General features: G+C 38.8%; 1 long non-coding RNA gene across 1 annotated transcript in view; it reads left to right on the plus strand.

Moving 5' to 3' along the window:
* Nucleotides 1-474: 474 nt before the first annotated feature.
* Nucleotides 475-27,765, plus strand: part of LOC146524963 (uncharacterized) — a 29,350-nt gene continuing 2,059 nt past the window's right edge. The window contains exon 1 of the long non-coding RNA XR_014868825.1: nt 475-27,765. This is a non-coding gene — a long non-coding RNA (uncharacterized LOC146524963).

The following is a 27,765-nucleotide window of genomic DNA, read 5'->3' on the forward strand; positions in this document are numbered from 1 at the left end:
CAGGCTAGGACCGCCACTGGATTCATATTACAGATGTTTGACCAACAGATCTGCAGCATCATGCTGTCGTGTCCCAGAGGAATGTTTCCAGCACCTTGCTAAATCTGAGCCACGAAGAGTTAAGTCAGTTTTGAAGGTAGAGAGGGATCCAACATGGCAACGTGACAACTGATTCAGTTGTCACGGAGTGTAAAATTTAGATGAATAAATAAAACTTTCTTGAATAAAACAAATATTTAATTTAGACTCAACATTAAAACCACACACACATGAAGTGAATACCAGTGGTTATCTTATTACAGAGCAATGTTCTAGTTTCAAGCTCCTGTCCCGGGATTCTTGAAGATGTGATATAGAATATTAATAGCAATGTAACAGATAATGCATAATATATTGAATAAATAACTCAATGTGTTATTCAACATAAAGCTTTGATTGATATGATCAAATATGATTTTTCAGATTTTCTATTTTATTGCAAAACAATGGATTGGCTAATGAAGAAAATACTCCAAAGATTATAATAAATGGAAATACATCTTAAAAATGTTTAATAAATTGGTTGAAACAAAATAATGGTTCTCATTAGGGATGCACCGATACCGATACTGGTATCGGCCTCGATACCACATTTTCTAAAGTACTCGTACTCGTTAAAAGTCCACCGATATCGGGGACCGATACCACGGTCTGAGACCTGTCTATGTTTGAGCGGCATGTAAGGAGTTAATCACAGGCGCCGAGTGCCCGCCCCCAGGCCCCGAGTGCCCGCCCCCAGGCCCCGAGTGCCCGCCCCCAGGCCCCGGCTGCATCTCAGAGCTGAGAGAAGGGCAGGCGAGACAAGTCAGCCGTGTGGAACTATTTCAAAGTGAACGAAGACGCGAAAACAAAGGTGGACTGCAAATTGTGCTCAGCGAAATTGTCCAGAGGCTCTAAAGGTAGCGCATTTAACACAAGTAATTGAATCAAGCACCAAAATCCCAACACGACAACAAGTACAAAGAGTTTACCCACGCTTATTTACCCACGCTTATTAGCACAGAGGAGCATAGCTGATGCTACAGCAGTGGGACGGAAAATAGTTGGGCATTTTAAACACTCCGCCTTAGCCTACTCCCGACTCGAGGACATTCAGGGACAGCTCAACCACCCAATAAAGAGACTGCAGCAGGACGTACAGACGCGCTGGAACAGCACGTATTACATGCTCCAGTCCCTCGTTGAGCAAAAGCGAGTGCTGGGCGTGTCCGAGCACGAACTCCCAGACTATCTCACCGCTCACCAATGGGCTCTTATGGAGACGACTGTTGCCATCCTCGCCCCCTTTGAGGAACTAACTAAAAAAGTGAGCAGCTACGACGCACTAGCCTCTGATGTCATCCCAGCTGTGACTGTGCTAGTGAGACGTCTAAACAGAGAAACAGACGAACAAATTTAAAATTAAATTTTGTTTTTTTATAATTATTTATTCTGTAATATGTTGCATACAACATGCTTTTCATTTTAAATAAATGTTCTTAATTCCAAACTAGTCCCTTGTTGTTGTTTTTTTTGTTAAATTATAGGACTAAAGCTGTTACCTGTAAATTTAAATCATGTTTTTATTAAGTACTCGGCATCGGCGAGTACTGAAATGCAAGTACTTGTACTCGTTTCCAAAAAAGTGGTATCGGTGCATCCCTAGTTCTCATTATAATGTAATGATGTAAAAGCCTGTTGAATGTCTTACAACAGCAATAAACAGCTTTTTGCCTCGAGGCAGGATGTGTATTATTAGTCTCGCCCTCCTCCTCCTCAGCTGGTCAACTTCCCAGCTGACATGTGTCACTCTCTTTGATAAAAGATCATCTGGCCCGAGGCTGCGGCACTCTGCATCCATGAAGAACACTGAAAAACCAACAAACAAAACCTGAAAAAACCCACTTTTGTTGTTCTGTATGTTTTTGGCAAAGGTCCGTTATGTGAAGCTCTGATATTAATTTGCTTCATCGAGTTCTCCCTCATTGCAGTTGTTGCTCTGACTTCTCTGATGACCAGCTGACTGCTCGCTGCCTGCAGCAGATTGCACAGAAAACCCTAAAAAAAAAAAAACCTCACTGAAAAGCCAATTTCAGACCAAGGTGTTTATGCTTGTATACACAGAATAATAATGCATGGTGCATAGACCTCTGAAAAATGTTGCATTGAAATAGCAGGTAGTACTTTGCTGTTAAAGCAGTTAATTTTGGTGCAGCAGAGGTACAAAGATAGAGTGCGAACATGGGAGAAGGAACATACTCCCAATTTATCAGAGGATTTAATCAAATGGAACTAAACTGATTAAACTATATTTCATGCAAAGGGACAAAACGATTTACTTTATAACATTTCCTCATTGAATCACCTAATGTATAATTTTAATCAACTCATATGTATTCTCTCTTTTAAACGTCCTCCTTCAGACATAATAGGAGCTATAATTGCTGTGTAATTACTTTGTGATATAATTAAACCATGATTAGCATTATATTGGCGATATTTATTGGCCATCTTATTTTTTGCACAATTTTCTCAGATTTATTTTGACTGTGTTAAACATAGTGGTATGGCCAAAGAACATAAACGTCACACGAGAAGCCGATTAAAGCCCAACCTGTTTTGTGGTTTGTTTGTTTTTTTGGCTGTTATCTTGTCAATACTCAAAAACTATTTTAGGACCAATAAAGGAACAAAATCACTTAGAAAATGAGGCTGAAGCATTTGTGATCACATCGGGAGTGCTATGGAAGCAAATATCAAGGAAAGGGACCTATATTTCCAGCCATTACTGTCAGAAAGTTTGTATGGAAACTGATTCATCTTGTGACTCCCTGTCCTTCCACGTAACATCAAAAATACTCTCATGCGACCTAGTTTTCTACTTTCATCCCTACACCTCTTCGTTTGAGTTACTCCCTCTGTGAACACAAGTATGCTCTAATGCTGGACCATAATTACAGCAAAAGTTCTTAAAATTATGAAATACCCACACAGACACAGCCAAAGAGTTATATATATATATATATGTGTGTGTGTGTGCACATTAGAAAAAAATCCAGTCTTTAAATCTGTATTTTTATGGCCACGCATTTTAATAAGTTTAAAGAAATACAAGTGAGAGTGTGGAAAAGAATAGTAAAAAGCACACACAGATAAGTTGCAGTGAGCATTTGACACTTTAACTGAATTTTCATACCGATTCATACTGAATTTCGAGTGTATCTTTTACTTTAACACAAGTCTGAAGGTTTTTCTCTGAAGAAAACTTGCACATCTCACTGAAATTAGGTGTTGAAACTTCAGCCAACAACATATTTCTGACATTTTTTAACAAATATTGAGCAGCGGGAAAAAAAAATATTCCCAAAGGTACCATCATTAGCTGCTGTAATCTTTGCCCACTGTTTACTCTCTGGGGTACAGCTGGGATGTATTACAGTGATTGATTGAATGCACAGAGGTGGATTGAGCACGGCGCTGTCTGCTTTTCTAACTGATCCCCTTGTTATAGTACTTCTCCCTCCTCCTCCTTTCTCCGCACATTTCTGTCTCTCAGCTTCACTGAGGCCGTCTTAATGTATGACCATTGTCTAGAGGTCATTGTTGATGTCCGAGTCATGCCGAGGTAGCTCGTCATGCGGAGCTCTGCATGCTTCAGGGAGTAATCACAAGCCTCCAGCTTCCCCCATCAACATTTCTTCGCTGCCCTTAGGCCAACAAACCATATTTTTTATGTCAGCTGGCATGCACCTTCAACTCATAAGTAGCTGTTTGACTTTCACAAGTCTCACATCATCCAAGCATACACACTCCAAGGCAAGGTTGCCATATCCTTGGTCCATAATTATATGCCAGTTATAAGTGTCCACTTGCGCATGCAGATGGGCTGGGCTCTTTAAAAATCCAGGAAGCAGGTTGAACCTATCCACAGAGATTATTTATTATTCCTTGAGGGGCTAGCCCTCACATCATAATTACCAATACAAATATTTCTCGTTATGTTTGCTCTCACTTCCACGCGTGGCATCAAATAAAAGCATGTGAAACATGACAATTTGTTAAACACTTCTGAATTCTTTATTACCTGTCTTATAAGACTCACAAAGGCAAAAGTTCAATTGCGAAGAGAGAAACATATCGAATCATATTAGATTTGAGGTTATATAGTGCAAAAGAGAACATAAATATTCCGACATCATTCACCATCTCACACGGCGGAAAAAAGCCAATAATTTGAGATGAAAAAAAAGAAGAAATGTTAAAGAAAACGAACCTTCGAATGGTGACTGATTGCAACACATCTTGATTGTAGCTCATTACCTCCAAGTACTTCATCTGAAGTGACAATGATTCTCATTTGAAATGCATGACACATGGTTAACTTAGTACTGACAGGTATTTAAGAACGCTACTTACTGCTGTAATGTTAGACTCTTGAAGTGAGGTTAATATACATTAGAGTGTGGTTTGAAGCATGATGATCAAAGTGTGTTTGTCACACGTCTGCACTGGTTCCTTTTTAGAGCCTGAAAGCGCATCGGCCTCGGATGATGACAAATTCACCCCTAATGCAATTCATTTATTAAAAATAACCTCATTTGAATTCCTTTATTTAGGATGCACAACATGGTTTTAATATTCATGAGATAATGGCTTGTGATTGACTTTCTGTGTGATAAGAACGTTGGAGGATGTGCAGAGTTTTGTCTTTTTGCGTTAGAAACAACGAGGCACAGCTGCAGACACAGCTGTGACATATGTCAACACCTGCCAGAGGAAGGACAGGAAACATCACTCCCTTCTCAGATTGATCTTCGTTTCAACCAAACTTCATTTTGATAACTTATGAGTGTCACAGTAAATAAACACACAGACAGCTGAAAATGTTTAAACCAATTTGGAGTCTGTTAATTAAAAGAAAAAAAAGCTGATTGTTGATTTTCTCACACGCACTGGGTAAATTTACCTCTAAATGCACGGTTTAACGCCACGGAAAGTGCGCTCCGACATTTTTAATTGAAACTGTGCTTTGATGATGAGATTGGCAGCTTTGCGTATGTGCCACGGCACCAGTATTATAGCAGAGTAGACTGTGGGTCCGCGAGGCAATTTCTGTGCACGGCTGAGATCCAGTCAGACTTCTTCCAGTGGGACTGGGCAGCGTGCAACCCTCAAACTCTGAAGCCCTACAAAATAGTCATTACAAAGTTCAGCGCAGTCAGCAGATTTCAGCAGAACTTTGCTGCACTGTGTTGGCAGCCAACTGGATACTCGGGAGGCTAACCATCAGCTTTTCTTGCTAACGTGAAAATGTGGAGAGTTGTGACCTCTGCTGTTATAGATATAACGCACCAAATCTTGTATAGGAAGATTAGTAGCAATGCAGGCTGGTCCTACCTCAGCTGAGCTTGGAGTTGATTGTGTTTCCTGTAGCTCTTCAGGCTCCAAAAGGTTCAAGTGCCAGGATCGACTGCCTATTGGTTGAATTTAAACTAGATAATGCTGTTGCTTTCGAAGTTATTGTCACGCAAGATATTGTCAGTAAAGTTCGTTCTAAGCAAACATTATATATACTTTCAGCTGCTACAGTGTGGTACGGTTCTGTTCCCACAGTTTAAATGTTGTATTGTGCCTTTGTACGTCTATTGGCACTCAATAGACACGAGATATGGGAAGAAAGAGACAAATATCTCTCCTCTGCAACAACAGGTCACACATACACTTTAAAAAAAGCTAAATAACAGTTGCACATGGTGGGATAGTATTGAGGGGTGAATATGGCTTTGCCTACAAATAAAAAGAGAAGAAAGAAAATGCATTTATCACTTGTCACAAACACTTTTCTGCTAGATCAGGGAGATGATCCATGTGATCTAATTTGTGACAACAAAAATAATAAAGAATGAAGATGAGTAAGATGGACAATGCTCTCTTTAAGCCACTAGGACTGCTGTGACAAATATAAACCATCTACGCAACAACACAAGTATATGTTAAGGTACTGCAAGTTTGTGTGAGTGCAAAAAGAACCTCTTTGAATATGGAACAAGGGCAGGTGATATCAATCACGACCATTTGTCTGGTTTTCTGGGTCACGCTGGCTGCAAATAGGAGATATTTTCCCCCCCAAGTGTGGCTGAGTTTTATAGGAAAAGAGAAACTCTATAAACTGAAGTGGAGCAGTCTGTTTCCCCTCCTTCAGAAAGGTTGGCACACATGTCTGCTGCATCTCTGTCTTCATGTAACATTAACTATATGAAAGACATTTTAAAGCTCGGCACTCGTGATCCTGAGAAATTTCTTGTGTCACTCCTGATCTCACTCTTCAGAATCACCACAGGGCACCGTGTTTTTGTGATACCTACAGCCCACCTTTGACAGCGCTCACCTTTTTCATCCCCCATAATGATTCGAAATAAAGCTGGATATGTTTGAAATGAGGATTTGTTCTCTGAAAGTAATTAGGAGCCGATGTCCACAGAACTCATAAAAGGTATTGGTACAATGGTGGTAACCATAGAAACCTTGTGGCTGGAGTGGTCTTTTGAGAGACATGCTTTAATAATATATTGGCCAAGCAGAGAAGGCAAATATAATATCACTCTATAGAAATGCCACTCAATGAATAGAACCTGTGTATAGGAAAACATATATACTGCTAAAAAAATCAAAATCAACACTGGAGTTTTGATGCAAAGCAGCCGAAAGGCAAAAACATATCACCTGTGCTACATTAACTTGTAAGATGATACAAATATCATCTACAACCAATTTCTCCTGGAATTAGAATTACAAATTGAAATAGTATGGAAGTCCAATACTTCTTTCCGTGACTTGAAGCACAACACTACTTCTCTGTGTGCAATAATAGCTGCAGCACATGAAACTGGCATTGCTTAGCAACCAGCAGCATAAATTGCATTTCCTCCTAACTTTTGAATGCATACCTAACCATGTACAAACACCTCTTTGAAAACAGATATATTAACCCTTTCACAAAGGGGTTGAAAACACATTCTGCAGCAATTACACTGCAGGGCTGCTGACACATGAAACGGGGGTGAACCATATATGTGCTTTTATTCTAATGGATATTTTGGTGTTAATAAGTGGGTGCCTTTTAACCAGCTGCCATTGGCCAAATGTTATTACTGTTTATGCGCTGGATCTTTAGCTCTCTCGACTTGATTCAGTACATCAGTACAACATACACAAGACTAGGGTAGGTAAAGTTAGGGTTTTGTTGTTTTTAGTGTTTTAGGCTGGGAGTTGCACATAGTAAATCAGTGGCACCAAACGTGGTAGGAGGTTTGAGACCATTCACGATTACGGTCTGTAGCTGAGGCAGGTAGGCTGTTTTTAAGTTGGCATTGTGTGTACACCATATGTGTGCATATGTCAGTGTTGATGGATGCTAATGAAATCCTTGTGAGGTGAGTGTTTTGTGCTGTGACCTTTAGTGTTGTGGGGAATATGGTGTTTTGTTGGATCACTTGTGAGTGTTGTTGGCCAGGTGATGGCAATAACACTGTGGGGTGCTGAGCCACCCTTGATGTGATCATTGTGTGGCCATAGCTCTCCATTTTGTGGTTGGTCACTAGCGTGCTTGATTTACTGAACTTTTTGGATTAAAGTAACTTGTTGTGGTATAGGGCCACTTGTATGTGACTGTTTGTGTGGTGGAGACGACAGATCACTTAGTTGTGATTATTTGTTGCTACTTTTGGTTTTGTGTTGTAGCAGATCATGTAATCATTTTGCGTTTGTGACTGTTGTGCTCCTTTGTGTTGGTCACATGTTACCTTTTGTGTGTGTTCAGTGTGGCAACTTCAGATCCTCATGTAGGGGCATCCATGCTTAAAGATGCCAACTTATTTTTGAGGGATCAAAGCTTCAGAGGGACTTTTAATAAATTTAGGGGTCCTAGAGGAACCCTTTTAAAGGAGGAGGTGTTACGTCCCTCTGCAGCCTCTAATCTGCTCAGTGCGTTCAGCTGGTGCTAATTGGCCACACCTAGTCAGGTGTGGATAAAAGCATACCTGAGGCAAGCTTCCCGGGAGCTCACTTGTCTTTACCTTGGTGGCACCAGCCGTTTTAGCCGACCTGATATTCCATTTTAAGACAAAACCTCTGTTCACCTACACTCTGGTATTCGTCTCCTTTTTTTATGTTGCGGCTTTGAGCCGGGTCGTAACAACAACCAAGCGGCAACCTCTGGGGATGAAAAGATGAAGACAGGTCAAAAGTGCCTGAAATAATGCCTTGAATGGCCTTGAGACTGGTTCCAGACTCAAGGGGCTCACTTATTAAAAAAGAAAAAAATTTAAAATCCATCTTTAGGAGAGAAATAAACATTTTTACTTCCAGGGAAAAGAAATTGTTTGGTCTCTACTCTTCAAAACAACTTGAGTATGACTTTCTAACCCCAGTTATATTAATGTTTAAAGTTCTGAATCATTATGAGCTACTTTGAGGGACAGGTGGGAACAGTCTGGTTAACTAAGTGTCACTCAAGCTAATTCAAATTGTTTTGGTCTTTTCAAACATTTTTAGTGCAATTACCTGACAATTACATGGGTTGCTCAGCAGTTAATTGCACTGATAGCCAATACAATAGGTCAGTGCCTCGGTTTTGGGTACTAAAATACTGAGTGTTTTATATATTTTATAATTATTTGGGTATTTTATTTGTTATGGTTTTCTTTTGTAAGTTAACCAGTAGCAGGTGTGGAGCAGGTGTTTTTTTTTTTAACCAAGGATGCAGGTTGCTAAGCCAGGTACAGCATCAGTTGTTATTTTCAGCTTGGACCCTTCACCTCAGTTTGGTCACACACACACACGTGATATTGTAATGACTGTGGACACTTATCAGACACAGTGTATAATAAAACATCTGCAATAACACATCTGTAAAGAGAGAAGGACAGCAGCAGTGGCTTTCTCACTCCTTGTTGCAACATTTTTGCTCCATGCTTTTTCTGCAAATGAGCTATTTTTCAGAAAATATAGATAGAAGGGAGAATGATGAGTAATGAAGTAGTTGGTCTCTAAATTTGTATGCAGTAATATGAAATGATATCTGATTTAAAGCGTATGTACATTTGGCTCCTTGTTATTTATATGGCTCATGTCTTTATAGAATACACTGTCACATCTTTCTGTGCATTATGTTTACTATATTTCAACTGAATGATAAATTGCCAGTGATACACCCCCACTGTTGTATTTTCATTTTCCATTTCTTTTCCATTTACCTTTGTCCTGCTTTAAACAATCACAATATTGTTTGCTTTGTTTTTAAAAGTTATTCTCTTCTTCTTTTCTTTTTACACTTAAAAGTAGAGTTTTTATTTGAACACTATCCACCAATCACCTACACATCATCTAACAGGCACCTGACAATTCAGATATGATTTGCAATAAAACCGTCTGCGTGATGCTCTGCTTTGCTCTCTAACAAACAAAAGATCTCGATTAAGGTTTTAGGATTTGCCTTTTTTTAAGCAGAAGATAGTTACAGAGGTTCATATGGATCTTAACCACGCAACTCTCGAGAGCTCCATTCAATTTGAATTTAAAAGCAGCTCCATGGTACCTTTTTTGCCCTGAAATTAATTATTATTATTCGTCTTTGTCTGTAGTAACATTCAGTTCTCTTCGTAAGTCTCGGGTGCAGACACTCTACGCTGTTATTCAATTAGCCTATGAGTAGTCCAATTTTAACCCGACGCTATAAGAAGCACTGAGCCGAGTGAAAAGACACTTAAATTTGTCCAATTCCACAATTCTGTGGATTTGAATAATCATCCTTCTATACCTGCTGATTGGCTCTGAAAATCTGTTGGTATAATATAGCAACACTACGCAGAAGATACGCTTCTTTGTATGCATTTTTATCCTTATTCAACGTAGACCTTGGAATAAATACTAGAATAAGAAGGAAAAGAACCCAGATTAATACAGGAGTAATATATTATTAATGCTACATCTCCCTATTTAACTGACCATTTGTCACTAAAATTGAAGTGGACCTCAGCTGCTAATCGGATAAAGTAATCACATTCTTAATGTTTTCCAGAATGGTAGTGAAAAGACCTTTGAATCTGCTCAACACATTTTTAGAATGATGCTTTAATGATTACAGGAACTTTTTTTATGCTACAGGTTCTGTTGATGTGTTTAAATGTAGCTAAAAAAAATCAGTTCAGATCTGTACCTAAATTTAAATCCTGACATCCTCCTACTGACCACGGAAGATCACAAGTAGGCCAAGTGCTTTCAGATGAACATGTCATTTCGTTTCACGAGTGGCACTCTTTTGGTTGAGAGGAAGTATAAGGTGAAAGATATTTCACGGCAAATGAAAACATTACTTCAGGTTTATGACTTAGCAAGCGCAGACTGGAAGATGAAGAAAAATGGACGTGATATATTTGACCCTTCGTTGAGCCCCGGTGTCACAGCGATAGCAGCACAGGTCAAAATGACTGTCAAGCCTTTCATCGAGTTCTACGGCAGAAATACTGACACCAAACAACAACTTCTGGTGTTTCACCACATATATTCTCTGCTAGTGAGAGGAATATTTCAAAGCTCATTCCATGCAAGACAGCTGATGCGAGTTATCAGCTGCCGCACAAGTAAGTAGCCTGTTTTTGGAGAAGTGTGCCTCTGCAGGATGAAGTTGTTAAGGATCACTGGTCACATTCTGACAGAGGTAGGGGCAGCAATATGTTTGGCCATCATATTCTTATTAATTATTGTTGGGTGGACAAAAATTAATCTATTTTAGACACTTCATAGACTTGTTATTGAGGTAACATTAAAGGTTTTGATGTGTTTGCTAATTTACTGATCATATTGGTTTATTGGCTACAATATGAATCTTATGCGCAAGTTCAAAAGCAAAATCTGTAATCACTCATCTGCCTGCTTTCCTGGGCGTTAGGTTGCTTTTCTGTTCTTTATATCTTTATATCACTACCAATTTCCCACACTGTCAATCTCAATATTATCCTCATTACTCTAGTCGAGTTATCTTCCTGTTCACTTTGAGTCAGTCAGCCTCCCTTTTGCCTGGTTTAAGTCTTTTCAGACTCTCATTCATGCAACCCACCTCCTCCCCATCTCCACCTCAGCCAGACCTGTATTCAAGCCTTAGTCTTCATTTTCACCACCACCAGTGTCTTGACTACAGAGGTTTCTGTCCTAAATCGTAACACCGCAGGGATTCCTTTGTGCCATGAATGGTCATCGGAGTCTAATCACCATATACATTCATTTCTCTAGCTCAGTAAACAATTCTCAGTCCTCTCAAGTGAACCCCTCCTTTGATGAAAATGTATTAGTTACTGTGAGAAATTACTTTGAGAAAAAAGACAACTATATAATGGTATACATACACTATCAACTCCACTTTTCAGTAATAGTACTTATCTAAGAGAGAAGAAACTTCATGAACTGACTCGTGGCATCCTATTAAAGCGCACGATCAAATTCAGTGAGCTCATTAGAACAACCCGCTCGTTCACAAATGTTTGTGAGAGCAGAACGCATGGCTAGGTGCTTGATTTTATAAACATATGGTAATGGGATTAGAAAGAGCTGATTTCAAAATTAAGAGGTTTGTTTGGGGTGCAGGGGGTTGAATGTAGGGAGCAATTTAAATGTAAATGGTATAAAACGTTATGATAAATGACTTGTTCTATGAAAACACAAATATTTATAAAATTCCTTAGAATAGTTTTTTGATGTGGTGAATAGATATGTTGGCAATTAACAAGTGAATGAGCGGCTTCAATTATTAAATCAGTACCAACACTGAAATGAGTCATTACTTCTCCTATAAATAATAATAATAATAATAATAATAATAATAATCTAGGTACTCATGTCACCAAAATAGAAGACAGAGCCACGAGACATAAAGCATGTACTCTTCTCAGTGTTGTGTTACGACTTCGGCCATATGTAACCAGGTTTACTGTCAGAAGCCTCACGCCAAACGTTCACTTCATACCTTCTGTCAGGAAGCAGGTGCTAATTAGTGAAGTCAGGTGGGGTTGCATTTAATTGGAATGAAAATACGCAGACGCATGGGTTTCAGTAGCACACTGAAAAGAAATACCACTGAGCAGCAAAATCTTTGAAAGTGTCATACTGACAGAAACATATGCTTTGGTGGAAAACAGATTGAAAGAGGGAAAAACTGCAACATCAAGCTCTGCGATGGCGCCATCAAGAACACAAAAGCGACTGAAAGATGTCCACTACGCTGTGTGTTTGAGCTGCGATACGACGCTGTCGAGTTTATTGGACAAACGCTATGTCATGTGACCACACTGGCACTGTTGAGCTTTTCTTCAGTGCTGGACTTAAATTCTTTTTTTTGCCTAACTTCTGAAATAAAACTGAAAACGTTGCAATTTTTTTCTTGGTGTCTAAATTATTTATTCATTAAATTTGTATACTTTATGATGTACTCGGAAATTAATTTTGCGCTTAACTTCATATATGCAAAGTCCACTTAATAAGGGGATTGGCTTATGCATTTTATTCATTGTCTGCACAAGGCTGGTTTTAAAGCCTTAGAGGATAAAGATATTTCTTTGCTGTTGTTAACTAATCCCAAAAGATCAAAGCTAATGATATGTTAATTTAGCTCCGAGTATGCAACATGTCTGCGTCTGTGTCTCTCAGTTTCAAGAACACATAGTTTCCTTCCTAGACATACAGTATAAGTATAAATAATTTCATTTTAAACAAGATCGACTGTAGCTTTAGCAAACACGGGTCACTAGTGATTATGGGGACTGTTTTGAGTGACAAAATAACTCCCATCTTTACCCTGGTGAGTATTTCTGGCAGCAGAATAGCAATGGCTGACTCAAAATATGCTGCAGTGGTACTGAAGGTGCATATGTCCCATTGCAACAGTTTGGTTAAACTGTTTTTTAATAGTTTTTGGACAACAGCAGAGCTTCATGACTCTGTGGAAAAAGCTATATCAGCATTTAGAGCCTCATAATATTTGTTAAAAGCTTCAATTCATAATTGTTTTTGTTCTAGTATTACATTCATATTTTTTAAATGTAGATTTATTCATTAACAGTCCTTTAACTTTTTTTTTCAAACTTCCATTGAATCACTCAGTGGTGGTACCTCTGTTACAGATAAAGTAATACTACACCAAGGAGACAACCAACCATGTTGCAAAATACACCAGAACCAAAGCTCATGAAATAATACAACAACCATACTGGATGTTACATTGTAACAGTATCAAGAAATTATAGCCAAGTCTAAAAGTGAGCCGAAAACTCTCGGCCCTGCCCATCTGTTTGATGTCCTTCATGTAATGTGTAGTATCTTTTATGGCCTCTAGCAGAGGGAAGCTTGTTTAATGATTGTTCGTTATTTTTGTTGGATCAATTAGGAAAAAACAAAAAACAAAGCCAGCACCAGCAAAACATTCTAGTAAATGCAAACAATGAAATTCACAATAATCCATGTGTCTCATGACACATCCAATTGTTTTTGTTTCTATAGCATATACCATTTCTTTCTCCTGGTTTATTAGCGACTGCGACATTACGGGGTGTGGAAACAACTTCATCCCTCATCCTGCAGCGATCGTAGCTCAAGAGTTGGGAGTTCGTCTTGTAATCAGAAGGTTGCCGGTTCGAGCAGCTCAGACAGTCTCGGTCGTTGTGTCCTTGGGCAAGACACTTCACCTACCGCCTACTGGTGTTGGCCAGAGGGGCCGATGGCGCGATATGGCAGCCTCGCCTCTGTCAGTGCGGCCCAGGGTAGCTGTGGCTACAACTGTAGCTGCCTCCACCAGTGTGTGAATGCGAGAGTGAATGAATAGTGGTATTGTAAAGCGCTTTGAGGGGTCCCAAAAAGCGCTTTATAAATGCAATCCATTATTATTATTCATGTCCTTGTTGAAGTTTTTACACCTACACCAAAGTCTACACCAAGACTTTTTCCTAAAGACATACAATGGCTGCAAGCAAAAAAATAAGCATGTGGCAAAAGTACTCGTGAATTGTCAGGGTTATGTGTCTGAAGGTTCAAATTACGTATAGTGGTACCCTTGATGTGGTTTCGAGGGCTTTGTATTTTTCCTGCTTGGACTGTCATGATGTTCGACCCTGTCAACATGCAATTTCATGTTCATTTCATTTTTATATATTACATATACAGGGTGGGCCATTTATATGGATACAGCGTAATAACATGGGAATGGTTGGTGATATTAAAGTCCTGTTTGTGGCACATTAGTATATGTGAGGGGGCAAACTCCTCAAGATGGGTGGTGACCATGGTGGCCATTTAGAAGTCGGCCATCTTGGATACAACTTTTGTTTTTCCAATAGGAAGAGGGCCATGTGACACATCAAACTTATTGGTAATGTCACAAGAAAAACAATGGTGTGCTTGGTTTCAACGTAACTCACAATCATCACTTTAGGTTTATAGAAAATGGGCTGATAAAAGGAAGCCACCAGCAACTCAACCACTCATTACAACCAGGGTATGCTAAAGAGCATGTCTGAATGTTTAGCACATTGAACCTTGAAGTAGATGGGCTATATCAGGAGTAGACAACACCAGCTGTCACTCCTGTCACTTCTAAAGCTATAATTCAGCAGGATAACACTTTGCCACTAGATCTCAACCCAGCAGAGATAAAGTATAATAGTATCATGTCAGTATGGAACAAAATATCTGAGGAACGTTTCCAGCACTTTGCTAAATCTATGCCACAAAGAATTAAGGCAGTTCTGAAAGCAAAAGGGGGTTCGACACGGTATGATGTAACTAATAAAGTATGTTTCTATCACTGGTTAGAATTTGAACAGATAGAGGATATAGTACTTTGCACGAAGCAGTAGAAGTATTATTAAGGTTTTGAAGAGGCAGACAATTTATCTGAAGCATCATTAAAAGTTCCCTGTAACATGAACTGTAGTATGTAGAAGCAGCATGGCTGTGCTTTGTAAAAGAGGACTATTTGTGGAATCATTAAATGGTTTTACAAGAAAAAAAAAACCCAGAATGGCTTTTTAAATGTGACCGAGGAAACTCTTGTAGGGAAAAAAACGTGGAACCGTTTTAGCAATCTCTGAAATGCAGTACCAGTTGTGTGAAGATTTTTAGCCTCTCACTGAAGTGCAGCCAGATGGGAGTTGGTACAGTAGCTCACCCCTGGCAGGGATGTGGCCTTCGCACACATCCATGCCTCACACACAGAAAACAGAAAGCTTTTGATTTCAGATACCAAACAATCTCGTCTGTCACATTCTTACATCATTAGCTTGAAACCAACCGTATGAACTTAAAATATTAAGAGAGTCTTAAAAACATCCTCGACATATGCCAACCCATGCCAAGGTGATGGAGGAGTTGTTGGAGAGGGCTTGAACAGAGACTGACATATTCAGCTTACCTGCTCTGGGCAATAAATATGGAGCCTGTTCCAAAACTGATAAACTCTGTCCACTGGTAGTGTTTACACCAGACTTAAGCCTTGACATATGTTTTGGAAATGAACATCTGCTGAGGCTAGCGATAATCCTATAGGCAGCCCATTAAACACCCGAGGTTCACAGATAAGATATTCAGTATCCCTATATTCCCTCTCAGCCCCTATCATCTTGAAACTGATTTCCAATAACACGCATGGGTCTGAACTCTTAAGCTGTCTCAGGCTAATGCTACTTATCTGGCCTAAAACATTAAGCAAGGTCTTTTCAGAGGTTAAATTCACACTGACTACCCCAATAAACGCTTTAATCATCTCACTTAGTGTCAATGACGGTTTCTCCCATTTATCTGAAAAATCCAGCAGATGGATTTTTAGAGGGGCGCGAGAATAGTGGGTTCACTTTCAACTAAATCACTAATCTCATCTGTGGATTTCACAGACAGATAATACTGGCTGTGTTTTTCATTCAGTCATATTTTATGTGGTCTTATATTGTAAAGCTGCCACGAACTAAGTGATTATCATTTACTGTGCATATCACCGCTATGAATCACATCAATTTATATTTTGCTGCTGTGAGGTGCAGATGCAGTTTTTTCCCCAGTGAACTTTCTAAACTGTCGGTTAATATGATGCACAGTGTAGTACAGATGTTTTCTTTATAGAAAACAGAAAATCACAGTCTAAGCGTTGAATAGTCTCGGGCGAGCAGGTCATTAAGGCGATCACACCAACTTGCATCTTGAAGGGTTGGTTTTATTATACATCTTTTGCTTCTCCTCGAGACCTTCATTTCAAACTATTAACCTCCTAGGACCTGCGTCCACATATGTGGACATCACATTTTGGGTTATTTAGACCAAAATACTCAATTTTGCTCTACAAGGGCCTGATATCCACTTACGAGGACTTTATACTGCTGCTGTTCTATCGAAATTTTAAACAAATATCCTCATATGTGGCTCTCATTTTTCTTAGAAACAAAAATCAGGTAAAAAAAAAATCTGGTCATTCTTTGTTTTTACATTCATTGGGTCCTAATCGGCCCAAATATTAAAGAGAAATTAAAAATGCATGCTGTGGAAGAGTTCGGGTCTTAGGAGGTTAATGCAAAGTTCAGGCACAGGGATATTTTAAGTAATAAGACTGTGAATGCAGCATCCTCCTCCGGTGACAAACGTACTGTCAGCGTGCTTCATGACTCTGACATTTCCGTGAGGACTTGAGAAATGTTAAAACATGAAAGTGTACATGAAGAGGATTATTACCCGTGGGTGGTGGAAAAAAAGGACGATGACAGAGGAGAAGGTTATGTTTGGCGATGAGAGAGCTCTTCATTTACAGAAGACAAAATGTTGTTGGTCGTCCGGTATCTATTGGTGTCACAATAATACCATGTTGATGCCACTTAAATAACACAGAAACACAAGTGCTTCCTTTTAGAATAATGGGCATTGCACGGTGGAAATAAGACAATCATTATCAGTATTTTTAGCACTCGAAACAATGAAAAGTGTGCGTAGTTTACAAAAGCAATGATAATAATAATAACTAAAATATATTAAACCTTTGGCTGTTCTGGGGCGTGCTGTGCAGTAATTAGGTGCATTTACTTCCTCTTAAAGAAATGTGTTTGTATTTTTCTGCAATAATAACATTTTGTGCATTATTTTTTTTTACATGTATTTATTAGGGGTGGGGGAAAAAATGGATACTGTGTAGCATGGTGATATTTTGTTTGCTAATAATGTATCGATACAGGGACAGCAGAAATCGATATTTTGTTACAAAAATGTCCAAATGTGTTTAACTTGTTTTTGGCAGCAATAAACATGACAGTTTACTTATTTTAATTTAAGACATGTTTTATTTGAATTAAGTTTAAAACTTTTTTATTTAATGTAAAATTATATTTTGTTTTAATTTACTTTCAAATTCTTCAGTTGCTGAAGGGGCTGCATAGTTTTCATAAACTGCATAGTTCAGAATAGCTATAATTGTACCAGATGGTTGATTCAGTTAAGTTGGACTAGACTGTAATACAAACCGTTCAGTTTGTCAACAATCAAACTGAAATGAGAGAAAGACTGAGTGTGAGACTTTGATATTAGAGAAAATGAATATTGATAAAGTTTACCTTTATGTACAGAATCTGAATATCGCAAAATATTTAAAAAATTGCAATAATATCGTATCGTGCGTTAAGTATTGTGATAATATCGTATCGTGGGATGTATGGTGATTCCCACCTCTAGTATTTATCCACACAGACGCTCTAAATGTAGTTACCTATTGATTTGCAGGTTAACGCAGTTTACACATGTATATTATATTTATATTATTTATATTATATATATTCTGACCAGCAGTTTTTTAAAACTACTTCTACTTATTGGTGTTACCAGTTTTACTTAAGTAATAGATATAGTGTTTATTCCTCAGCATCTCTGTGTAACAATATTAGAAATTAAAACCACATTATGTGGCTTTAGAGAGAGAAAATGGACCACACAGGTAAACAATGACTTTAATACCATACAGTAAGACAGAGGAGAGCTGCAGATTTAGGCGACCAATTTATATTCTTTTATGCACTTGCTTTGTGAAACGATATTTAAATGAGCTTAAAATTACATTACACAGGAATATTGTTATATGTTACGTCTAAATTAAACATCTGTCGTAGGTTCTAGTTCATGTTACTGCTAAAACTAAGCGCGAACGAACTGATTCTCTCAAGAACATGTGTCGCTGTAGTTTTAGGGTGAAAAACACTCCTGTTAGGTTTAGGTGTCTAGATTAGTGGTGGGAATTAAATAACTTACCAGGTAAAACTGGAGGAGGAGAAACTAATCAGTTTCTCAGTGCTGGAACAATTCTCCTATATCCTGATACGAGATTTATTTTGGCAAATATTCTTTATGGACAAAAGTAATGCTTCACACATCTTAAGTCTTTTCAGCCCCACTGATTTTATCCATTGATTGTATAAAAACCAAGCACCAGCCGAGCAGTCTGCCTTTACAAGCGTTTGTGAAAAAATGGGTCATTCGAATGGAGCTCTAAATATTCCACAATCTACTGTAAGTGGAAGTGTTTAGGAGCCACAGGAACTCAGCCACAAAGTGTCTCAGCACGTAAAGTTGCAGGGCAGGGTCACCGAGGGCTGAAGCACATATATCTGGTGACTTAATAACTGCAGAGTTTGAAGCCTCCTCTGGCATTAACACATCAGGACAAAAACATGCACTGGGCTTCATGGCATGGGTTTCCATGGCTGAGCAGCTCCCGTAGGTGTAATGTGTAGGTGGCCCAGTACTTTTGCACGTATAGTGTGAAAACACCTGTGAGGGTGGACTGTTATTTTAAGCCTGCATGTCAAAAAAGTGCAAGTTTCCCAAACCACCTTTTTTATCCCGTACTCTTTAATATATTCGGATCCATCCATCTATCCATTCCTTTTCTTCCACTTATCTAATTCAGGGTTGCGGGGAGCACTATCCCACCTGACATGGGGCAAAAGGTGAGAGGTGTACCCTCTGTGTGACAGACAACCATTCAAGCTCACATTCATACTTATGGCCAATTGAGAATTGCCAATTAGCCTAACAAATACATGTTCCTGGGATGTATGAAGATGCCAGAGTACCTGTAATGACTCACGCAAGCACAGGGATAACATGTTGACTCCATACAGACATTTCCCCGTATTTAAACCCAGGACTTTCTTGCTGTGAGACAACAGCGCCACCGCCAAGTGGGAAATATAGCATATTTGTATTCACATATCCAGATTATTTCCAGTAGACTAAAAATTTGAACTGAGAAAAGAAAAAAAAAATTATATAAGAAATTCCTGACATCACGTCTGGTGGCGTTTATTGAACTGCATGAGTACAAATACATGATCTCTGAAAGAATTAACTGAAAAGGCATAAATGACAAATAGCCCACCGTACTGCAGTTTTCAAGGCAGGATATGAGGTTGTAGGAGTAAATATGCAGAAAAATTCTTTTCAAAAGAACTTTTCAATGTCACTGATAAACAAACCTCGTTTTTACCTGATAGCAACATATTCAGATTTCCACTCTTATCATTAGCTGTACTATGATGCAAAAACAGAACAGCAACAACAAAAATAAATAAATAAATATCATATAATATTAACTCTAATTTAGTGTTGTACGATAAATCTAAAAATTGCAACATGCAGGCTCTTATAAAAGGGAGAAATATGTAAAATATGTAGAAATGGGAGACGTTATCACTGATATTGATCTATTTTTTCATTAAACCAAAGTCCTGCAACAAGTGCTTGTGTAACAGCCTATATTTTCTGGGACTGTATTATTCACAGCCCACTTCCCTATGATTTACCATCAGGGAAATATATTCATACCTCACTTCTTTCTGTACTTTTTATGATTTGAACAGAGTTGAGAGTCAAGTTGAAATTTTCTATATTCATGAAGCCAAAATAACAGTCTATTGCACAGTGAGCCTGTGGGGGGAAATGGGAAAGAATAACATAACAAATCCAGACAGAGAGAGCCACATAGCTGTGCCACCACCACTTCCAATCTGTAGCCGGAGATGAGTATCAGTCTGGTCAAAGAGCCTTCCTGTGTGCCGGAGCCGTCCTTGGAACTATTTAATCACAACATGGAACACTGTGGCAAATTGTTGCTTTCTGATTGGCCCGCGCTTGACAGCCATGACCATATGGTGGGAAGTGATATACCTACCTGCTATCTTCCCGTGAGTGATGTCTCCAGTAAAAATGATTACTTCATTTAACCACACATTATTCGGTTGGATAGGGGTTGGAGCAAAATAAAAATTTATTAGGCCACTGGGCGGCAAAGCACAGCACGTCAGCTGAGGCTTTGGAGTGTTTGCATCTTACCTCAAATGTGAATATTTTCTTAACAAGATATTTATAGACAAGCTTTAAAAATGAAACATGTATAACTTTAAAATATATTTTTTCAGTTTTAGAGTTTCTTAAAGATTTTTAATATCTGAGATGTAATGAAAGGTGACAAAGCCATTTTGGTCTCAGCATGTTGGTAGAGATCCATATAAAGGGTCATAAGATGAATCCAAGGTGTCCAAAGATAATGGAAATCAAATTTCCATTATCTTCAGAACTATTTAGTCGGCTTATTACATTTTTCCTCATGAAGTATTCTCTGAAACCCCTATTTAGCTTTCACAGGCTTTTGTATTAACAGTCAGTAATTGGTTTCTAATGTGGTTTAATATCAAAATATATGTGTCCACCACTGTTAGTCCTCCTATATGCTTCAATATAATAAGAGAAAGCGTGTTCATTAAGAAATATTTAATTATAAACAAGTAAAACACAGATGTAATCAACAAAAATGTCTTCATAGGACAAAGTGTACAGTAATACAGGCTTAAAATGCTACATAAATGTATGCCAGAAAATATAGGTACGCACACACATATATTCCTGTAACAATATTCTAGAGTGTAAATTGTTATTGTATTTGTGGGGGTGGGTTAAAAGCAGTGTTGGGGAGTAACGGAATACATGTACCGCCGTTACGTATTTAAAATACAAAATATGAGTAACTGTATTCCGTTACAGTTACCGTTTAAAAAGGTGGTATTTAGAATACAGTTACTTTGTTGAAATAAATGGATTACACGGCGGTACTTCCCTGTTTCATATTGTGGCGGATCAGGACTGTTTGGGTTTTGTTTGACAGCTACGTTCTGTTGTTCCAGGCGGCAGCGTTACGGTTGCCATGGTTACAGGGTGACGCTCTCTCTCTGCGTGTTTCCTGGGTGAGAGAGGCCTTTTTGTTGTTGTTGTGCTAAGCTAACAGGCAGAATGCTACAGGTATAGCTCTGAAGAATGTAGCATCATGGGCAGTGTAGTCCGTGCTGCAGGGAGAATGGACTGCCATACACGTTATGTGTCTGTGAGCGAGGGAGGGAGAAAAAGGAAAAGTACGAGCTGTCATCGAGCAGAAACGGGAGCTGGAAGCATGTAAATATAATAATAACCACTGCAGCCAAGAAGAGAGCCTGACGAGCCCAGCTGTAAGTAAGCTATTAAGACTCGACTGTACACCGTGTTCGTGTTTTCCTCCAAAAACAATAAGTTCTGTTGCAGCAGCCTTTCAACGCCTCTCTCTGTCTCTGCTAGCAAAGTTGACCCAGACAACAAAGTAAAGCTAGTTTTCAGCTACGAGCCGACACAGAACCCACCGTATTAGTCAGAGGTCCCTTTACTACGGTTCGGAGCCGCGGACCTTCAGTAACAGTAATAAATCACAGCAATAGTACATTCATGTAGTTGTAAACAGCATGATAATATATTAAGTAATCCAAAGTATTCAGAATACGTTACTCTCATTGAGTAACGTAACGGAATACGTTACAGAATACATTTTGGGGCATGTAATCTGTAATCTGTAATGGAATACATTTTAAAAGTAACCTTCCCAACACTGCTTAAAAGCAAAAAATGCAATAAAATAAAACCAAAATTCCAGCTGAATAGTTCAGAGATTATAGGCGTGTAACTTGGTTATCTTAACTGTCTTAACTAGTAAAATAAGTGCTCACATGCTACATATAAATACTAATGAAGTGACATACAGAAAGCAGAACTCCCACTTATGGCCATTTTAAGTATAGCAAGTGAAAAAAACCCCTGAGAAAGTGTCCTGTTTAGTGATATTTGCCAGACATTTGTACAGTGATATGGAAATTACATTTACATACCACATGTCTCATAGAAGCGCAGATATGTGGCATTTGGGTAAATGTCACCCGAAGGAATAAACAATCTCAGAGTTTCATTGCACATCCACACATCATTATTCATTAGTGCTGAGTGACATACACTGCAATTAGAAAAAATAAGAGTAATATATTGTTAACACCACAAAGCTGCTAATAAATGCCACTAAATGATCTTTGGTGGTAGAAATCTTGTGTTAAATGATGGCAATTTAACACAATTTAACAGGATATAATTCAGCGGTGTGCAGCGTGTAAACTTACTGCATGTCGTAGCCTAGGTCAGCCATAAACCAACAAATTTAATAACGTAGTCATTATGCTTTCCTTCTTGTGCTATTAATGTTGAAAAAGTAGAGTTTTTTTATGTGCCCATTGCGTGTGAGCACAGAGACAATATTAAGTTGCAAAACTGAGTTATTGGTTATTGCTAAGTGAATCCCAAAGACTCTTATTACATTACCCCCTGACACAGACATATATACAGCTGTAAACTGAATATTAAGAACAGCATATGATTATATCAATCTGATATGGTAATTAAAAAAGTAATCTGGAGCTTTCAAAGGCTCACTGGAAAATCATGTGTTTTCCAGGCAAAGATTCAAATTAAATATTAAGTGCTTAGTTCAAGGGCTTTGCTGTAGCTGCAACAATCACTCAGTCACTTTTGTCTCGACAGCCCACAGAATCGTCTTTGTCTTGTTGTAGTTGTTGACCTTGCCAGCTGAAGTAACAGTTTGGTATAGAAATTATGAATTCTCTCCTCCTTCTCCGAGTACAAAGATAAATTCTACAAACAAACTTCTATTTCACTGCCAGTGTGCCCTGTTAAGTACAGAGGCGAGCTGACATGTTTGCTGATAGAGTAGGATGCTGTATTCTGCACTGGCACTCTTGATTCGCCTTATCACTCAGCTATAAATCAGTCATGGCGAGCTATGACAGACAATGTTCTGGACCCAATCATATATTTATTTTTCTGTGTTTACACTTCACCTTTACGATAACTGTTTTATTTTCACTTAGCCACCTACATCACTGGGAGACACACTTTCATCATTGAATAAATGGAGTTTGGTTGAAGACGGACTGCACGCTTCAATTTTCTAGTGAGAGAAAACATTTGCATTATGTTTACACGACTGAGCAATTTACCTCGGACTATAGGCTCGCTTTCTTTCTTTATCAGACTGAGTTTCTAAGGAAATATATTCATCAAAACCGGATAAGAAAACCATCAATATGACGGCGAGTTTACTTAAAGTTTATGCAAGACTATTTCCAAGTTTAGATTGCTGTATTATATCGTAGAAAACACATTTTTTGCTCAATCCATGTGCAAATTTTGTATCCCACACTGTTTATATTCAACATTAATATCCACCAGAAGAAATTTGTAGAACATCTTCAACCCGTTTCCAAATAAAGCATTTCTACAACCTCCTGTTTGTTACAATCCTTTAAGATTGATGATGAGACCTTCAGTCAGCTACAGATATTCCAGTTGTCAGAAGCTATTAGTGAAATGGTTCCCTATGACGAGCAGATTAAATTCACTGCCTCATCTCCTTAAATGATTTGACAAAGTTGAAAAATTAAGCATATTTTGCTCTCATTCAAAATTCTGTGAGGCACATCTTCATGACCCAATAATTGCACTGAGATTTCTGGTGCCTGCAGTAGCCTAAAGTATATAGAAATAGGTCCGTGATTGGAAGGTTATTGGTTTAAACCCTTGATACCACCAGCACCTCGAAGGGGAGGATGAACAAGAAATACCCTCTCTTTCTCACCACCTAATGTTGAGCTGCCCTTGAGCAAGGCAATTAACTACTCTGCACTGAAGACTCAGTGGCTGATATAAGAAGGATGTCTCGGTAGCTCCCAGATGTGAATCAGATGTGAATGCACATCATTATGTGTCTGTGAAGCAGGCCAAGTCTGAAAAAGGTTGTGTGAGATCAGCAAGTTCACTTCCAAAAAATAAAAAGCCAACCTATTTTCATCAGGCTGAGTGCTGCAAGTAACCGTAGAGCTCACGCAGGCGATTGCCAAGGATTGGTTTCAGGAATGATTCGGTTGTTTTTTAATAGATCAGTATGTGCTGGAGTAAATCTGATGAAACAATGATCCCTGCTATTGTTGCAGCCCTTAAAACAACACAGAGTGAAAGCATATCGCTTCACATCCAGCTAAAATTAAAGGTGCACAAGAGCGAGGCTGTAACTTGACTGTATAAAATGAAATGGACTGCTGTTCTCCGTGTAAGCCGATTTCTGCACCGAGCCTTTGTTTGTGAGGGAGGAAGTGCTACTCTGCGACATCACTCTATCGCCAGCAGTGTTTTTGTAGTTCCAGCACCTCCAACAGAGTGATACATCTCCTCCCTCACGGCTCGCTACTCATCAATTTCAGATTGAATTTATTGCTGTATTATGAATCAATCAACGTATTTACTTTATAGCTGTTAACTGGTCATTAAATAAAAATATGGGACAAGGCTTTGACACACTATTAAATGACTGAGATTAAAAAAGCAACTAAAAAAGACAAACAAACAAACCAACAACAATAAAAATGCGTGGGGAGGGGGCCACATCAGTGTTGTTGTATTATTTATAGTTTATGATGTTTTCTCACTGGAGGTTTGTTGACACATCTTTTTTTATTGTGTTTGAGTTTCTATTGAGTTGTAGCAAAAAGTACCAAGTACAATTACTCAAGTCTTCTAACTATATACAGTTTAAAGTACCAGTAATTCTCTATAAGCCATGTTATAAATCCTAAACTTTTAAAATACCTATTTTTATTATAGTTATTGTTATATTTACTTAATTTAATAGAATCTTACCAATATTGACATTCCCATGTTGTTATGCACCCATATTAATAATCTGACAATAGTCATTCTTCTTTATGAGTACTTTGACAGTGCACCTGCAATGCATTAGGCTTTTAGTAGTTTTGCACGTTTACTGAATGCAGAACTTTCACTTACTTCCAATACTTCCAGTGCTGTTGGGAATGTTTTAATTAATTGGCTTTAGTGTGCATTTTTTCCCCCCCTTCTCCTTTTCCTGCCCGGCAGGTGTTGTTGTTTTTATGTATGATTGATTGCTTGTTGTACTTTGTGAGTCTATGCAGGTTTGTTGTCATGTACTTCATTACTTGTCTAAAAGGAACCTTTTTTGGGGGGAAGGGAATTATGGTAGTTAAGATCCAGCGCATAGAAAGAATGGACCAGTAACCAAAACAACTCAGCATACACAAGTTGTTTGCTCACATGGTTTAGTATTAAAATGTAATATAATATATACACTATAAGATTTAAATTATAGTAAAATGGGAGACTAGCAGAAGCTCTGAAGTGAGGTAATGATAGGAATAAATTGCAAACAGCTGCTATCTCACTTTGAATAATTTAACCTCCATCAAAGTTGGTTAAAACACACTTCTGCCTCAAATATGTTTGCAGTTGGGACTGTGCAAAGCTGTTTGTTTGTTTTAAGTCCTTTGGTTTAATAAGGCTGCAAATATTAGTTACACTAGAGATTGCATTCTATCTGTGCTGGAGCTCTGAACTCAGGAGAGTTCAGAGGCAGGAAGAGATCTAACCCCAGAGCATGAGATTTTTAATTGCTATGGCATAGCTCACACCATCGGGCCTCATTTGCATGTTCAGGTAAAGGAGCAATTTGGTCTGATGCATTGACACAGATCATTTCCCTTCACCTCTTCTTGAGCTTCTCACCTCACTTCATCAGCAGAAGGTGGACAGGCAGAGAGAGTAATATACTGAACCCATCTGTTCATCTGTCAGACCTTTTCTCCGCACAATTTATAGCACATCTATTTGTTGAGGTGCCTTCCCTCCTACAGAGGCCCCGAGAGAAGCTGCAAAAGTGAACAATTCTCACACCGGTTTCACAACCTGCAAGGGTGATTTGATGAGTCGAGCTGGATCATTTGTGATGGAGGCTTCACATGCATTCTAGACTAATGGCAGTCAAGGCTACAAATTGCACCCACTTACACCCATATCTTGGTAAGCCTACTGTCTGATCCTGTCTGAGAGCAGTGTGCCTGACTCCATCGAGACAGGTGTGTTTCTGGCAGCTCCCTCTGAAGTATTGTCAGGCATCTTTTAGCAGTTCCAGGCTTTTCAAAGGCAGCCAGAAAGACAGGGTGGCTGATCCTGAATCCGCGAAACCAGTTGCTTCCTTTGATTTTCCTGCTAGGTTCACTTGGTTTGGATTATGAAGTCATCTTTATATGCACACCCATATTTTCTCCAGCATGAAGCCAGAATATGTGCCATCTGACACAACCTCTAAAACAACTGCTGATTAACAACAGAAGGGCAATCAATTCCCTCTGTGAGCAAGCTCAGGCTTCACCATTACTCTTATGGCAGACATATGGTCATTTTTTCACTTTGCATAAATTATAATCGTGTACACTTCTGTGCCTGTGTTGGAGGTCTTCCACTAGAGTTGCCACACTGCATTAATGCCCAACATCGGGTTTCAGATATGTATTTATCGAGCAACTTCAAGACCTGGAAAAAGGTTCGTTTTAATGTTTAGTTTTTATCATAAATAACCTTGACTTGCACTGAGATAAAACCACTCGTGCAGACTATAGTTTTCTGCATACCGACAGGACAAGTATTTAGTACTTAGTTATGATATATGCATGGAAAAAGACAGCAGACATAGTCAAACCTCCTACGACAGCCAAAGTGTTCTTATTAGTCCAAAGAGCCATCCCACTAGCTACTTCCACGATGATAGGTGTAATCGCATGCACATACACACTTCATCTCCAGAACTTTAAGCACTGACTATCTGAATATTTACGTGATCACTGTAAAACTGCCAACTGTCTCTGACTCTTCTCCAAAACTGCCTCTCCCTGCTCAATCTTCTCTACAGAGCGTCACTCCACATGAAGTCACACTCACAGGACGAGGGTATAAATATACAGGCAAGGATTGGATGGTACAACGACTCACTGTGGTTTCACAGCAAGAAGATCCTGGGTTTATGCATTCAGTGATGAGTTTGTTTACTCTACTCAAACTGTTTTTACCACCCCAAGTAACATACATGTTGGACATAAGGAATACTTGGCCAAGATGGAGTCCCAAGAACAGGAGCTGTCCCCTAGCGGTTATATGATGCTACCCACTGCTTATAAATAATTAGAATCCATCCATCCATCCATCCATCCATCAATGGGGTCTCCTCCGGGTAGGACATGCATGGAATAAGGCCAAATACTCCGATCTTCTGAAGCAGCTCCAACAAGATACACCAAGGGATGGAGTAGACTGACTCCCATGCACTCTTGAATATCCTTGAGATGATGGAGTTGGTCCAAGGTTTGTCATTGTTCCTATTGAATCTGAAATTCCACTTATAGCGAGACTCTCCTCTGTAGATCTTCCCAATGCAATTGCTCTAGAGCAGGG

Source organism: Neolamprologus multifasciatus, chromosome 2 (genome assembly GCF_963576455.1).
Source record: "Neolamprologus multifasciatus chromosome 2, fNeoMul1.2, whole genome shotgun sequence".
Lineage (NCBI taxonomy): Eukaryota > Metazoa > Chordata > Actinopteri > Cichliformes > Cichlidae > Neolamprologus > Neolamprologus multifasciatus.